This window comes from Aethalodelphis obliquidens, unplaced genomic scaffold (genome assembly GCF_003676395.1).
Source record: "Aethalodelphis obliquidens isolate GAN/ISIS:26980383/991018 unplaced genomic scaffold, ASM367639v1 scaffold39, whole genome shotgun sequence".
In the NCBI taxonomy this organism is placed as follows: domain Eukaryota; kingdom Metazoa; phylum Chordata; class Mammalia; order Artiodactyla; family Delphinidae; genus Aethalodelphis; species Aethalodelphis obliquidens.
In genome coordinates, this window is record NW_020837983.1 from 2,434,719 (window position 1) to 2,450,932 (window position 16,214).

Consider the following 16,214-nt stretch of genomic DNA (forward strand, 5'->3'; position numbering starts at 1 on the left):
TCTTTCTTTCTTTCTTTCTTTCTTTCTTTCTTTCTTTCTTTCTTTCTCTCCCTCCAGCTGCATTGAGTCTTCATTGCTGCACCCAGGCTTTCTCTAGTTGCAGTGAGTGGGGACTACTCTCTGTTGTAGTGCACAGACCTCTCATTGTGGTGGCTTCTCTTGTTGCAGAGCACAGGCTCTAGGCACGTGGGCTTCAGTAGTTGTGGCTTGTGGGCTCTAGAGCGTAGGCTCACTAGTTGTGGCACACAGGCTTAGTTGCTGCATGGCATGTTGGATCTTCCTGGCCCAGGGCTCGAACCTGTGTCCCCTGCATTGGCAGGCAGACTCTTAATCACTGTGTCACCAGGTAAGTCCTACACCAACATTTTTAATACAAAGCAATTTTCTCTGAGACACCAGATTTGGGTGAAAATCAACTCATTGGAAACTCATGTAATAATTGCATTGGGAGTAAGTTCAAGTAAAATACTGATTATGAAATAAGAGACCAAGCTGTATCATAGGAAATATGAAACCAGTTCTTAGTTGCAACAAAAAGAATAAAATACCTAGGAATAAAACCTACCTAAGGAGGCAAAAGACCTGTGTGTAGAAAACTATAAGATACTGATGAAAGAAATCAAAGACAACACAGACAGATGGAGAGATATACTGCATTCTTGGATTGGAAGAATCAATATTTTGAAATGACTATACTACGTAAAGCAATCTACAATCTACTACTTAATGCAATCCCTATCAAATTACCAATGGCATTTTTTACAGAACTAGAACAAAAAATCTTAAAATTTGTATGGAGACAAAAAAGACACCGAATAGCCAAAGAGGTCTTGAGGGAAAAAAACGGAGCTGGAGGAATCAGACTCCCTGACTTCAGACTGTACTACAAAGCTACAGTAATCAAGACAATATGGTACTGGCACAAAAACAGAAATATAGATCAATGGAACAGGATAGGAAGCCCAGAGATAAACCCATGCACCTGTGGTCAACTAATCTATGACAAAGGAGGCAAGGATATACAATGGAGAAAAGACAGTCTCTTCAATAAGTGGTGCTGGGAAAACTGGACAGCTACATGTAAAATAATTAAATTAGAATACTCCCTAATACCATACACAAAAATAAATTCAAAATGATTAAAGACCTAAATGTAAGGCCAGACACTATAAAATTCTTAGAGGAAAACATAGGCAGAACACCCTTTGACATATATCACAGCAACATCTTTTTTGACCCACCTTCTAGAGTAATGGAAATAAAAATAAAAATAAATAAAGAAATGGGACCTAATGAAACTTCAAAGCTTTTGCACAACAAAGGAAACCATAAACAAGACGAAAAGCAATCCTCAGAATGGGAGAAAATATTTGCAAATGAAGCAACTGACAAAGGCTTAATCTGCAAAATATACAAACAGCACATGCAACTCAATATCAAAAAAACAAACAACACAGTCAAAAACTGGGCAGAAGACTAAACAGACATTTCTCCAAAGAAGACATACAGATTGCCAACAAACACATTAAAAGATTCTCAACATCACTAATTACTAGAGAAATGCTAATCAAAACTACAATGAGGTATCACCACACACTGGTCAGAATGGCCATCATCAAAAAAAAAAATCTACAAATAATAAATGATGGAGAGGGTGTGGAGAAAAGGGACCCCTCTTGCACTGTTGGTGGGAATGTAAATTGATGCAGCCACTATGGAAAACTGTATGGAATTTCCTTAAAAAACTAAAAATACAACTACCATATGACCCAACAATCCTGCTACTGGGCATATACCCAGAGAAAAACATAATTCAAAAAAACAGTTGCATTTGGAAGTATATAGCAGCACTATTTACAATAGCCAGGACATGGAAGCAACCTTAATGTCCATTGACAGATGAATGGATAAAGAAGATATGATACATATATACAGTGGAATATACTCAGCCATAAAAAGGAACAAAATTGGGTCATGTGGATGGACCTAGAGAGTGTCGTACAGGGTGAAGTAAGTCAGAAAGAGAAAACAAATATCGTATATTAACGCATATATGTGGAATCTAGAAAAATTGTATAGATGATCTTTTTGCAAAGCAGAAGTAGAGACACAGATGTAGAGATCACACATATGGATACCAAGGCGGAAAAGGGGGTGAGTGGGATGAATTAGGAAATTGCGATTGACATATATACACTACAGATACCATGTATGAAATAGATAACAAATGAGAACATATGTATAGCTCAGGGAAATCTACTCAATGCTCTGTGGTGACGTAAATGGGAAGGAAATCCAAAAAGAGGGGATATATGTGTACATATAGCTGATTCACTTTGCTGTACAGTAGAAAGTAACACAACATTGTAAAGGAACTATATTCCAATAAAAGTTAATTAACAAAAAGAAACTAGTTCTTGGTACATTGTAAGAGTAACCCCAAAGCCTGTGTTACACAGGCCCTTTTCCAGGGATGGTTTTTCCACCACTTTATCCTGGAGGTAGAGAAATATTGCTTGGAGGAGGAAGTCCCATTCAACATTCTTTTGCTGCTCAACAGTGCTCTGGGTCACCCTCCATTCATGGACAACTTTCATCCCAATATCAAAATAGTGCATCTGCCACCAAATACTATGTTGCTCATCCAACCTATGGGCCAGGGAGTTATTATAGCTACTTTCAAGAAGTATTATTTATGTCGCACTTTTTGTCAAGCAGTAAAGGTGAGTGACAAATGAGGAGCAACATTGCAAAAATTTTGTAAGGACTGTAACATATATGAGGCCATAGAAAACATTGACTTTGCTTGGTATGAGGTTACGGCTGTCACCATGAATTCGGCTTGGAAGAACCTTTGCCTGCAGTTTGTTCATGATTTTTGTGGATTTGAGAAGGTGGATGAGGAGTCCAAAGAGGTCTTCTGCAACGTAGTGATCCTCAGCGAGAAGATGGAGCAAGATCTGCAAGAGGACGACTTCATTGAACTCCCTGCCGCGTAACACGAGGAGCTTACTAATGAAGACCTGATGGAATTGGAGGCCCAGAGAAAGGACAAAGAGAGACAAGAGGAAGAAGTAACAGAAGAACTGAAGAGATTCATGATGCAGGAAATGGCAAGGGGATTTTCTTTATTTGAGGAGGCACTGTTAGTTTTTGAGGCACAGGACCCAAATGTAGAACAGTATACGAAGCTTACAGAGCTACTACCCAGATATCACTGGATCATTTTTTCAAGAGGGTAGATAGAATCGAATCCAGTAAGGAACTAGAACCTGTGCCTTCAATGTCAGGCATGATGAAATTGCACCTTGCCCTCCATCTCCTATTGTTAATAATCCTTCAGCTCTACCATTTCCCACCTCATCTCTCTCCTCCAGTCAGTAGCTCTTCTTTCTTGTTCACTTGATGCCAGCCCCTGTATGTCAGCTGTTGTACTGTACTACCGTACTTCTCAAGATATTGTACTGTAAGATTAAAAATGTTTTCTTTATTTTTTGGTATTTGTTTTTTATGTATTATTTATGAGAAAAGTATTATAAACCTATTACAGTACAGTACTATACAGCCGATTGTGTTGGTTGGGTACCTACACTAACTTTGTTGGACTTACGAACAAATTGGATTTACGAACGTGCTCTCGGAACTCATTCATATGTAGGGGACTTACTGTATGTATATATATGTATAAGTATATATATGGATATGGATATATGGATAATATAAGAAAAGAAGGAAATCCTGCCATTTGCAGGAATTCCTAAGAAAAGAAGGAAATCCTGCCATTTGCAACAACATGGATGGATCTTGAGCACCCTATGCTAAATGAAATAAGCCAGACAGATAGACAAATACTGTTTCACCTCACTTATACATAAAATCTAAAAAAAAAACAAAAAAACTCATAGAAAAAGAGATATATTTGTTCTTACCAAAGGCTGGGGTAATTGAATGAAGGTAGTTGAGAGGTACAAACTTCCAGTTGTAAGATAAATTAAAATTAGGGATGTAAAGTACAACATGATGACTATAGTTAACGCTGCTGTATGGTATATTTGAAAGTTGCTAAGAGTAAACCCTAAAAGTTCTTAACACAAGGGGAAAAAATTTGTAACTATATAAGGAGATGGATGTTTACTAAACGTACTGTGGTAATCATTTTGCAATATTTGTAATTCAGGTCATTATGTTGTACACCTTAAACTTTTACTGTGCTATATGTAATAATATCTCAATAAAACTAAAGAAAAAGAAAAGAAAACCCTATAGCCTCAGCAAATTATGAACACATTGGTTAGTTAAACACTTTTTTCTAACTTCATGCCAGTTTTTTTTTTTTTTCACAAATTGTTAAGTTTTGGCCAATATTCCACACAAGGAGCAGGTGGGCTCTTCCAACAATTGATGATTGTGACACACTCCATCATATTTTGAGAAATTCAGAGGTGTAGCAGAAGATTGACAATTCTTCAGCTGGTATCTACTTAGCCTTTGACTGTGGACAGAAACTGATCATGTATGAATTTACCTAGATTCATTGTTATTAATGTACAGACAGAATATCAAAATTTTTTAATTTAATTTTTATTTTATATTGAATTATAGTTTATTTACAATGTCATTTAGTTTGTAAAGTGATTCAGTTATACATATACATATAACCATTCTTTTTTAGATTCTTTTCCCATATAGGTTATTACAAAATATTGAGTAGATTTCCCAGTGCTATACAGTAGGTCCTTGTTGATTATTTTATATATAGTAGTGTGTATATGTTAACCCCAAACTCCTACTTTATCCCTCCCCCAACCTTTCCCCTTTGGTAACCATAAGTTTGTTTTCAAAGTCTGTGAGTCTATTTCTGTTTTGTAAATAAGTTCATTTGTATCATTTTTTTAGATTGAGATATGTAAAATGGTGATGGGTTTTGGCCTCCTTCTCTTTGCCTTGTACTTTAATGATTTGAAGGCAATACTTAAGAAGTAGGAACTACGGCCATGTACTATCAAATATAAAGAGCTAAACATTCTTCTCTATTTCACTGTTTTCAGATGGATAATCAAGTGATCTTGTACCACAATCTGTCATTTCAATTCTCATCAGGTTTGTTCTGATCAACTAGACAAATGTCTCCTTCATTGTACCTGTAGTTATATGCTGGCTCAAAGACAATGACCATCCTAGGTAGCTAAGAATAGTGATAAAAAGAGTAGTTGTTGGAGGAGGTCATCGACAGGACATGATCATCAGGTTGACCAGCAAACTGGATCCAGGCAATGAGTCTCCTCACTCCCTTTCCGCCCTTGGGATGTGTGTTCCACTTGCCTTCCCCACACTAGAAGCTGACCCAAGGACACAGTTCAGAGAGTAAAGTGTTGTTGAGGCTATCTGAACAGTATAGGTGACTGAACCTAACTAAGGCTTCTATACAAACTTTAAGATTCTGGTGCACATGTGCGGGAATCTACTCAGCCGCCCAAGACACCCTCCTAAGTAAGTTCCCTTGGTTGTTAAACCTGCTACCTACCAACCTGGAGTGGACTGCATCTTTCTTTAAAGTCTCCTTGCCCTCTGTGTACAAGTACAAAGGCCAATTTACAAACAGTAGTTGGGTTTCCACGTGATTTTCATAAAAAAAGAGTGAGACAAAATCAATTATTCTAAGACCAAAATAATCATTTTTGACAGGTGGACTCTAATATTTAATTAGCAAGTATCTGTCAATTCTCCACATGGAATCAAATCATTCCATATTCCTGGGTTACGTTTTTCTCACTAATCTTTATCTGATTTTTATAAGAAGCTAAATTGTTTTAAATTAGTTAACCTGTATTTCACTGAAACTTTTTAGCTACCACAGACAGTTGGCAATGGTTCATTTGAAAATAGTTCAAAATAAAAGGGTATAGTTGTGCTCTATAGAATTGGACTTTGGGAACTCAGTCACCCATGGGCATAAAAGTTCAAGTGGACCAAGAACTTTTTCTGCATAAAACCTGTAGCCAGTACTTCAGACCACCTTAATATCAATATTAGGGGCATGGCACTAATCTTTATTTTAACTATTCTACCCTTCCTTTGACCCATTTATCTACTTATTGTATGTAGTTGCAAGTTGTCAGTTTTTTCAAGCCATGACCTCAAACACTTTTTGTACAAAGTGGGTAATAATAAAAATGATAATAATAATAAGAGCTACTAACAACAACAATAAATTTATAGCTTAGACTTTTGGAAGAGGCCCCCAGAGCTTACCCAGTTTAATAGCTGAGATCCAGGATAGGCAACTTAACTTTGTGGCAGGCTCAGGTGAAAATCTATGATTTTGATTCTCTGATTCTCTGTTTAATACTCTCTCCACTAACCCAGGTGTCTCTGATTTTTCAGGGCAATGGTTCCTGCTATCATCTCAAAAGCTAGAACCCTTCTATCCTCTGCCAGAATATCACTGGAAACCATGAAAGTAGGGATTCCCTTTCTCTCTCCCTGAAACTTTCACAAACCTGAAAATTTTCTAAACAAAAATTCCTGTTTGACATTATTCAGATAAACGCCAAAGTCCACATTTGGATTTTCAAGACAATATTGGTAAAAATATTTTATAATGCAGTGAAATGTTCACACCTTATTCAGTGTTTGCAGCTGCACTTACATAGACATTAGGAATCTCGGAGTTGTTTTAAGTATTCGTAGCTGGCAAGAGACAACAGGGGGAATCCAAAATTGAAGGATTAACTCTATCTAAGAGGCCATTATCAAAAGGAAACTCCTCTTATTCTTTGATAAAGACTTCCAAAGTGGACAACAGCCAAGAAAGCTTTTTTTTTCCCCCACCTCCTATCAAAGATTGCATCCCTCATTTTAAAAGTCTAATGACGCTGGCCTTTTTCTGGATCCATCTGTGCTATATCTGGACTCTCTGCCAAAGAGACTCAGGGTCTGGTTTTGTTCAATTGTACTTTGCTCTGTGCTCTCTTTTTATATATCCTTTAAATAGTTATTTTGACCATAGTTCTCATCGAACAAAAGATGTCTATCTTTTATCATTTGGAGATATTGAAAGGAATGTTTCTTCTCTCCCTGCCTCTCAAAGCATTTACAGTCATTATACAACGAGAAGAGAAATTCCACAGAGACCAACTACCATAAACATGTGCAGGTTAAGGATATGTGAACATATTTTATATTTGATATATTTAGTTTCAATATCTGAAAGGGCTCAAGTAAATTTATGATGTTCTATTGCAAGCTATGTGATTTTTATAGACTCCAGGGGAAACATATTCTAACTCTTGTTTCTTCATATCAAATGTATATTGAACAAAAGATAGTTTGCCTTCTAAAGGCACCTAGTCAGACTGAAAGTCTAAGTATTTAAGCTCTTTTTGAAGTATATTTTGATGTTTGAAAATGCATTCTTTTTGCATAGGTCATTTCTGTCACAAGGGCAAACATAGATAGAAATACCATCCACAGTTTTAATATCAGTCCTAAAGTATAATTATTATGCGATTTGAAAATGCAGCCTGTCATGACCTGGAGCTTAGGAATGGTGAAATGAGTGACCCTGGAGCTGGTGTAGTCAATTGTGCTCACATGACCTCATCCTAGGACAGGGGTGGAGATGGCAATGCTGAAGGCAAGGGGAGGAGGTAAGCAGAAGACCACACAGATGCAGTCCCTGCTGATGGTGGTTGATCAGAAGCATTGAGCATATTGCAAGGATGTTAAGAGAGCTGTCTCTGGTCAACCTGTGTGGGTTTGGACCCCAGCTCCAGAAGTGTACAGATGTGTTTTCTTAAGCAAGTTCTTTAACCTCTCCAGGCGTCAGTAGCTTAATCTGTAAAGTAGGAAAACAACAGTTGTCACTTCATAGCATTGTTGAGATTTAATAAGATGATGTACATAAAGTGCTTATTCAAAGACATCCCTATAAAATAATGGTTAATAATGCAGACTCTAACCTCAGTGTAAGGTTTAAACATAAACACATCACATACTTTCTGTTTCTCTTTTAGTCTCAGTTTCCTCTTTGGGAATATGGAGGTAATAAATACTAGGAGCATTGTTGTGCGGATTACATTAGTTAATTCATATGCTTATAGAAGTGCCTAATGCATGATAAATGCTCAAATATATTAGCTGTTATTATTAGAGTTCCTAAAAATGTTACTTGGAAAGCATCCAGGGCCAAATAAACAGTGTTTACTTTCAATTGTTTGCTTATCTAGTTCCCACAGCAAAAGGAGAGAGAAATATTCCCCCCTTATTTCTCTTCTGTTCTAAACCCATTTGTTTTTCTCCCAGAAGAAAGGAGGTGTACTTGTTTGGCTGTGGAAAATGGGGAGGGGTGCACATTAGGTTTGCATCCTGACTCATCCTGCCCCATATGTCTATCAATACCTCCAGGATGGGGTGTGCATTGCCCTGCAAGCTGTGAAATCAGATGGCTTCAGGCACATGCTTTTTCCTGAGTGGAATCATGAAGGACTCTCCTTTGCCTGGTCTGAATTTAAGAGGTCTTAGAGTTTCATCTTTATTCATGGACTCAACAGGTGTGGCCTCCACTGCTAGTGAGCAGTCATCTGTGGCTCGGCACTTGACAAAGGTGATTTTACTGTATGATGAATCTTATTGAATGTTACAGCTAAGAACTCTATTGTCTGTCAGTGGATAGGGTTTGAGGTACAGCCATGTGTACCAGTCCTGAGATGAAACAATGCTGGATTGTATGTTATCAGTTTCATAAAGCATACGCTTGCTGTCAATAATGTTTATTCTTGGGCTTCCCTGGTGGCGCAGTGGTTGAGAGTCCGCCTGCCGATGCAGGGGACATGAGTTTCTGCCCCGGTCCAGGAAGATCCGACATGCCGCAGAGCGGCTGGGCCCGTGAGCCATGGCCGCTCAGCCTGCGCATCCGGAGCCTGTGCTCCGCAGCGGGAGAGGCCACAACAGTGAGAGGCCCACGTACCGCAAAAAAAAAAAAAAAAAAAAAAAAAAAAAGTTCATTCTTTAAAAAATACATATGTTTGACAATACGGTTCTTTGAGTTGTGGCATATTAAGCCCTTGAACTCACAGATGCAGTTTTATCAACATGATGATCATCTTACACGAATGTTAGCCTTTCTCACTCATCACCCAAGGACATCCTGAAACAGCAAGTCTGAATATGTGTAAGGAGGGACTGAGGTGGATCAAATCAGGAGAGAGGGAGGGGTGCAGAAAGTGGCGTGGAGCTAGATTTAGGTAGAAAATAATTTCCTAAAAAACTTTTACTCTTATTGAGGTTCGTAATCCATAAAATTTGACCTTATTTCCAGAGAAAAAGGATCCGTGATCTTGTGAATTTGAGTGTCTGTAAATTTTTTCCCAAGCTTCTCAGCAGCAAAACTTGTTCTTTGGCCAATTGTAACTGCTATTTTGCCATGGTAAGAGAACTTTCCATGTATCTACTTTACTGCATGTCTTTCCAGGGTAGGAATGCAGCACAAGACTCTACATTAACTGAGAAATCAGATGGTAAAAGAATCACTTTGGCCATTCTCTGTGTGAACATTTTTTGATGATAAAATAAGTAATTCCATATGTAGATGAATTGTTAGTATTCAATTCCTATTTCTCTTGTAATGTCCTTGGTCTTTTGTCTTTTGAATCAATTAGGTCAGTTGCAAGAGAATAAAAAAAGAAAAAGAAAGAAAGAGAAACAGACCACAGTTTAAGTCAAAACACGATAATACTGTCCCCTCAACATATGGTGTTTACAGATCTTAAAAACAGAATCAGGAGGAATGTTTCAGATTAGAAGGGATTTTTCCACATCGGGAGTGGTTTTAATTTGTAAGCTTTTTAAATTTTTGGTCTTGGAGTAGTTCTTACTACAGTCAATAAACTGGTTAGTGAAATGAAGGTAAAATATTATAATTATTTCATTAAATAAGATTTGTATGTCCCCATTAGAGACAAATAATTGTTTACATGTAATAATTGCATAAAACAATTGTTTGGCTATGGAAAATAATTCAAATAATTGCATATAATTGTTTTTTATTTCATAAGTACATAAATATCCTCCATATATATATTCTCCATATATATATTCCACACCTCTTTTAAGACACAATGTGATGTGAGAAGTTGTGAAATAGAGCCAGCTAGAAAATATTTGCTCTGAGCCACAGCAACATGGCTTTTTTTTTTTTAACATCTTTATTGGAGTATAATTGCTTTACACTGGTGTGTTAGTTTCTGCTTTTTAAAAAGAGAAACAGTTATACATATATATATGTCCCCATATCTCTTCCCTCTTGCATCTCCCTCCCTCCACCATCCCTATCCCATCCTTCTAGGTGGTCACAAAGAACCAAGCTGATCTCCCTGTGCTATGTGGCTGCTTCCCACTAGCTATCTATTTTGCATTGGGTAGTGTATATATGTCCATGCCACTCTCTCACTTTGTCCCAGTTTACTCTTCCCCCTCCCCATATCCTCAAGTCCATTCTCTAGTAGGTTTGTGTCTTTATTCCTGTCTTGCACCTAGGTTCTTCATGAACTTTTTTCTTTTAGATTCCATATATATGTGTTAGCATATGGAATTCGTTTCTCTCTTTCTGACTTACTTCACTCTGTATGACAGACTCTAGGTCTATCTACCTCACTACAAATAACTCAATTTTGTTTCTTTTTATGGCTGAGTAATATTCCATTGTATATATGTGCCACATCTTCTTTATCCATTCATCTGTTGATGGACACTTAGGTGGCTTCCATGTTATGGCTACTGTAAATAGAGCTGCAATGAACATATTGGTACATGGCATTTTTGAATTATGATTTTCTCAGAGTATATGCCCAGTAGTGGGATCGCTGGATTGTATTGTAGTTCTATTTTTCATTTTTTAAGGAACGACCATACTGTTTTCCATAGTGGCTTTATCAATTTACATTCCCACCAGCAGTGCAAGAGAGTTTCCTTTTCTCCACACCCTCTCCAGCATTTATTGTTTGTAGATTTTTTGATGATGGCCATTCTGACTGGTGTGAGATGATATCTCATTGTAGTTTGGATTTGCATTTCTCTAATGATTAATGATGTTGAGCATGCTTTCATGTTTTTGTTGGCGATCTGTATATCTTCTTTGGAGAAATGTCTATTTAGGTCCTCTGCCCATTTTTGGATTGGGTTGTTGTTTTTTTGATATTGAACTGCATGAGCTGCTTGTAAATTTTGGAGATTATTCCTTTGTCAGTTGCTTCATTTGCAAATATTTTCTCCCATTCTGAGGGTTCTCTTTTTGTCTTATTTATGGTTTCCTTTGCTATGCAAAAGCTTTTAAGTTTCATTAGGTCCCACTTGGTTATTTTAGTTTTTATTTCCATTACTCTAGGAGGTGGGTCAAAAAGGATCTTGCTGTGATTTATGTCATAGAGTGTTCTGCCTATGTTTTCCTCTAAGAGTTTGATAGTGTCTGGCCTTACATTTAGGTCTTTAATCCATTTTGAGTTTATTTTTGTGTATGGTGTTAGGGAGTGTTCTAACTTCATTCTTTTACATGTAGCTGTCCAGTTTCCCCAGCATCACTTATTGAAGAGGCTGTCTTTTCTCCACTGTATGTTCTTGACTCCTTTATCAAAGATAAGGTGACCATATGTGCATGGGTTTATCTCTGGGCTTTCTAACCTCTTCCATTGATCTATATTTCTGTTTTTGTGCCAGTACTATACTGTCTTGATTACTGTAGCTTTGTAATATAGTCTGAAGTCACAGAGTCTGATTCCTCCAGCTCCATTTTTCATTCTTAACATGGCTTTGGCTATTCGGGGTCTTTTGTGTTTCCATACAAATTATGAAATTTTTTGTTCTAGTTCTGTGAAAAATGCCAGTGGTAGTTTGATACGGATTGCATTGAATCTGTAGATTGCTTTGGGTAGTAGAGTCATTTTCACAATGTTGATTCTTCCAATCAAAGAACATGGTATATCTCTCCATCTATTTGTATCATCATTAGTTTCTTTCAACAGTGTCTTATACGTTTCTGCATACAGGTCTTTTGTCTCTTTAGGTAGGTATATTCCTAGATATTTTACTCTTTTTGTGGCAGTGGTAAATGGAACTGTTTCCTTAATTTCTCTTTCAGATTTTTCATCATTATTGAATAAGAATGCCAGAGATTTCTGTGCATTAATTTTGTATCCTGCTACTTTACCAAATTCATTGATTAGCTCTAGTATTTTTCTGGTAGCATCTTTAGGATTCTCTATGTACAGTGTCACATCATCTGCAAAAAGTGACAGCTTTACTTCTTCTTTTCCTATTTGGATTCCTTTTATTTACTTTTCTTCTGTGATTGCTGTGGCTCAAACATCCAAAACTATGTTTAATAATAGTGGTGAGAGTGGGCAACCTTGCCTTCTTCCTGATCATAGTGGAAATGGTTTCAGTTTTTCACCATTGAGTATGATGTTGGCTGTGGGTTTGTCATATATGGCCTTTATTATGTTGAGAAAAGTTCCCTCTATGCCTACTTTCTGCAGGGTTTTTATCATAAATTGGTGTTGAATTTTGTTGAAAGCTTTCTCTACATCTATTGAGATGATCATATGTTTTTTCTCCTTCGGTTTGTTAATATGGTGTATCACGTTGATTGATAGTTTTCTTTCTTTGTCACATCTCTGTGTGGTTTTGGTTTCAGAGTGACGGTAGCCTCGTACAATGAGTTTGGGAGTGTTCTTCCCTCTGCTATATTTTGGAAGAGTTTGAGAAGGATAGGTGTTAGCTCTTCTCTAAATGTTTGATCGAACACACCTTTGAAGCCATCAGGTCCCAGACTTTTGTTTGTTGGAAGATTTTTAATCACAGTTTCAATTTCAGTGCTTGTGTTTGGTCTGTTCATATTTTCTATTTCTTCCTGGTTCAGTCTCGGAATGTTGTGCATTTCTAAGAATTTGTCCATTTCTTCCAGGTTGTCCATTTTATTGGCATATAGTTGCTTGTAGTAATCTCTCATGATCCTTTGTATTTCTGCAGTGTCAGTTGGTACTTCTTTTCCATTTCTAAATCTATTGATTTGAGTCTTCTCTCTTTTTTTCATGATTAATCTGGCTAATGCTTTATCAATTTTGTTTATCTTCTCGAAGAACAGCTTTTAGTTTTATTGATATTTGCTATCATTTCCTTCATTTCTTTTTCATTCATTTCTGCTCTGATCATTATGATTTCTTCCCTTCTGCTAACTTTGGGGTTTTTTGGTTCTTCTTTCTCTAATTGTTTTAGGTGTAATGTTAGGTTGTTTATTTGAGATGTTTCTTGTTTCTTAAGGTAGGATTGTATTGCTATAAACTTCCCTCTCAGAACTGCGTTTTCTGCATCCCATAGGTTTTGGGTCATTGTGTTTTCAATGTCATTTGTTTCTAGGTATTCTTTGATTTCCTCTTTGCTTTCTTCAGTGATATCTTAGTTATTAAATAGTATATTGTTTAGCCTCCATGTGTTTGTATTTTTTACAGATTTTTTCCTGTAATTGATATTAAGTCTCATATCACTGTGGTTGGAAAAGATACTTGATATGCTTTCAATTTTCTTAAATTTACCAAAGCTTGATTTGTGACCCAAAGTATGACCTATCCTAGAGAATGATCCATGAGCACCTGAGAAGAATGTGTATTCTGTTGTTTTTTGATGCAATGTCCTATAAATATCAATTAAGTCCATCTTGTTTAATGTATCATTTAAAGCTGTGTTTCCTTATTTATTTTCATTTTGGATGATCTGTCCATTGGTGAAAGTGGGCTGTTAAAATCCAGTACTATGATTTTGTACTGTTGATTTCCCCTTTTATGGCTGTTAGTATTTGCCTTAGGTATTCAGGTGCTTCTATGTTGGATGCATAAATATTTACAGTTTTTATGTCTTCCTCTTGGATTGATCCCTCGATCATTATGTAGTGTCCTTCTTTTCTCTTGTAATGGTCTTTGTTTTAAAGTCAATTTTTTCTGATATGAGAATTGCTACTCCAGCTTTCTTTTGATTTCATTTTGCATGGAATATCTTTTTCCATGTCCTCACTTTCAGTCTATATGTGTCCCTAGGTGTGCAGTGGGTCTCTTTAGACAGCATATATAGGCGTCTTGCTTTGGTATCCATTCAGGCAGGCTATGTCTTTTGGTTGGAGCATTTAATGCATTTACATTTAAGGTAATTATCGATATGTATGTTCCTATTACCATTTTCTTTAATTGTTTTGGCTTTGTTATTGTAGGCCTTTTCCTTCACTTGTGTTTCCTACCTAGAGAAGTTCCTTTATCATTTGTTATAAAGCTCGTTTGATGGTGTTGAATTCTCTTAGGTTTTGCTTGTCTGTAAAGGTTATAATTTCTCTGTCAAATCTGAATGAAATCCTTGCTGGGTAGAGTAATCTTGGTTGCAGGTTTTTCTCCTTCATCACTTTAAATAAGTCCTGCCACTCCCTTTTGGCTTGCAGGGTTTCTGCTGAAAGATCAGCTGTTTACCTTATTGGGATTCCATTGTGTGTTATTTGTTGTTTTTCCCTTGCTGCTTTTAATATTTTTTCTTTGTATTTAATTTTTGATAGTTTGATTAATATGTGTCTTGACGTTTTTCTCCTCTGATTTATCCTGTATGGGACTCTCTGTGCTTCCTGGACTTGATTAACTATTTCTTTTCCCATATTAGGGAAGTTTTCCACTCTAATCTCTTCAAATATTTTCTCAATCCCTTTCTTTTTCTCTTCTTCTTCTGGGATCTCTATAATTCGAATGTTGGTGCATTTAGTGTTGTCCCAGAGGTCGCTGAGACTGTCCTCAATTCTTTTCATTCTTTTTTCTTTATTCTGCTCTGCAGTCGTTATTTCCACCATTTTATCTTCCAGGTCACTTATCCGTTCTTCTGCCTCAGTTATTCTGCTATTGATCCTTTCTAGAGAATTTTTAATTGCATTTATTGTGTTGTTCACCACTGTTTGCTTGCTCTTTAGTTCTTCTAGGTCCTTGTTAAACGTTTCTTGTATTTTCTCCATTGTATTTCTAAGATTTTGGATCATCTTTACTATCATTATTCTGAATTCTTTTTCAGGTAGACTGCCTATTTCCTCTTCATTTGTTAGGTCTTGTGGGGTTTTGCCTTGCTCCTTCATCTGCTGTGAGTTTCTCTGTCTTCTCGTTTTGCTTAACTTACTGTGTCTGGGATCTCCTTTTCGTAGGCTGCAGGTTCATAGTTCCCATTGTTTTTGGTGTCTGTCCCCAGTGTCTAAGATTGGTTCAGTGGATTTTGTAGGTTTCCTGGTGGAGGGGACTAGTGTACATGGCTGACTTTTGTCTCCCAGGAAAGTCTGCCCTCTGTTCACACCCTCTTGGTGCAGACAGCCCAGGACAGATGTCATGAGCGGTTCTGCCAAGCCAGCCAGTGAGAACAGGCAGGCAGACATCTGCAGGTGGCGGCCAGAAGGGAATCAATGTTGGATGGTCACTGAAAGTCGATTGCACAGAGAGGCTGTTTCTCCAGCAGCAGAAGTTACCCTCTAAGAGCTCTTCAGGTCTACATAGGCAGAAGGCCAAGGGTGATATACACCGAACACTTAAGCTGTCCAAACAAGAGCCTGGTGTATATTAAAATCCCAAACACCTGAATCACATCTGATTCTAAGATTATAACAAGTTTCCACCTAAAGCTTCTGAGCACTTAGGAAGGACAATATTACCACAATAAAATCACATGTGGAGTTGTTAAAAGTCCCAATGGCTAGACTATACCCCAGACCAATTAAGTCAGAATCTTTGGTGGTGACTCCAAGCATCAATACCTATCTCTAAACTGCCCTTGCAGAAGGCAGGATGCAGACAGAAAGAACCACTTCTCAAAGTGCAAAGCTGCAGTGTTTTTATATGTGGTGAGTTGAGGGTGTGGAGACTGAGCTCTGGACACCCAAAATTAAAACTTAAATCAATGGCTATGGAGATGTCATCATTTCTTAAGAAATTGTCTTTCAAGGGAAAGAACATGTGGCTAAGAGTCTCAAGATCTAATTATTATACTAAAATTTGCCAGTCACTTCAACTGAGAACTTCAGTATCACAGTCTGTATAATAAGAGAGTTGGATAGAGTGATCTCCAATATCCTCCCATTCCTCCTATTTCTGTTGTCAAATGCTGGTTTAAAACTTTGTACAATCTATTCTTTTCTCTTTAAAACTGTTAATTGA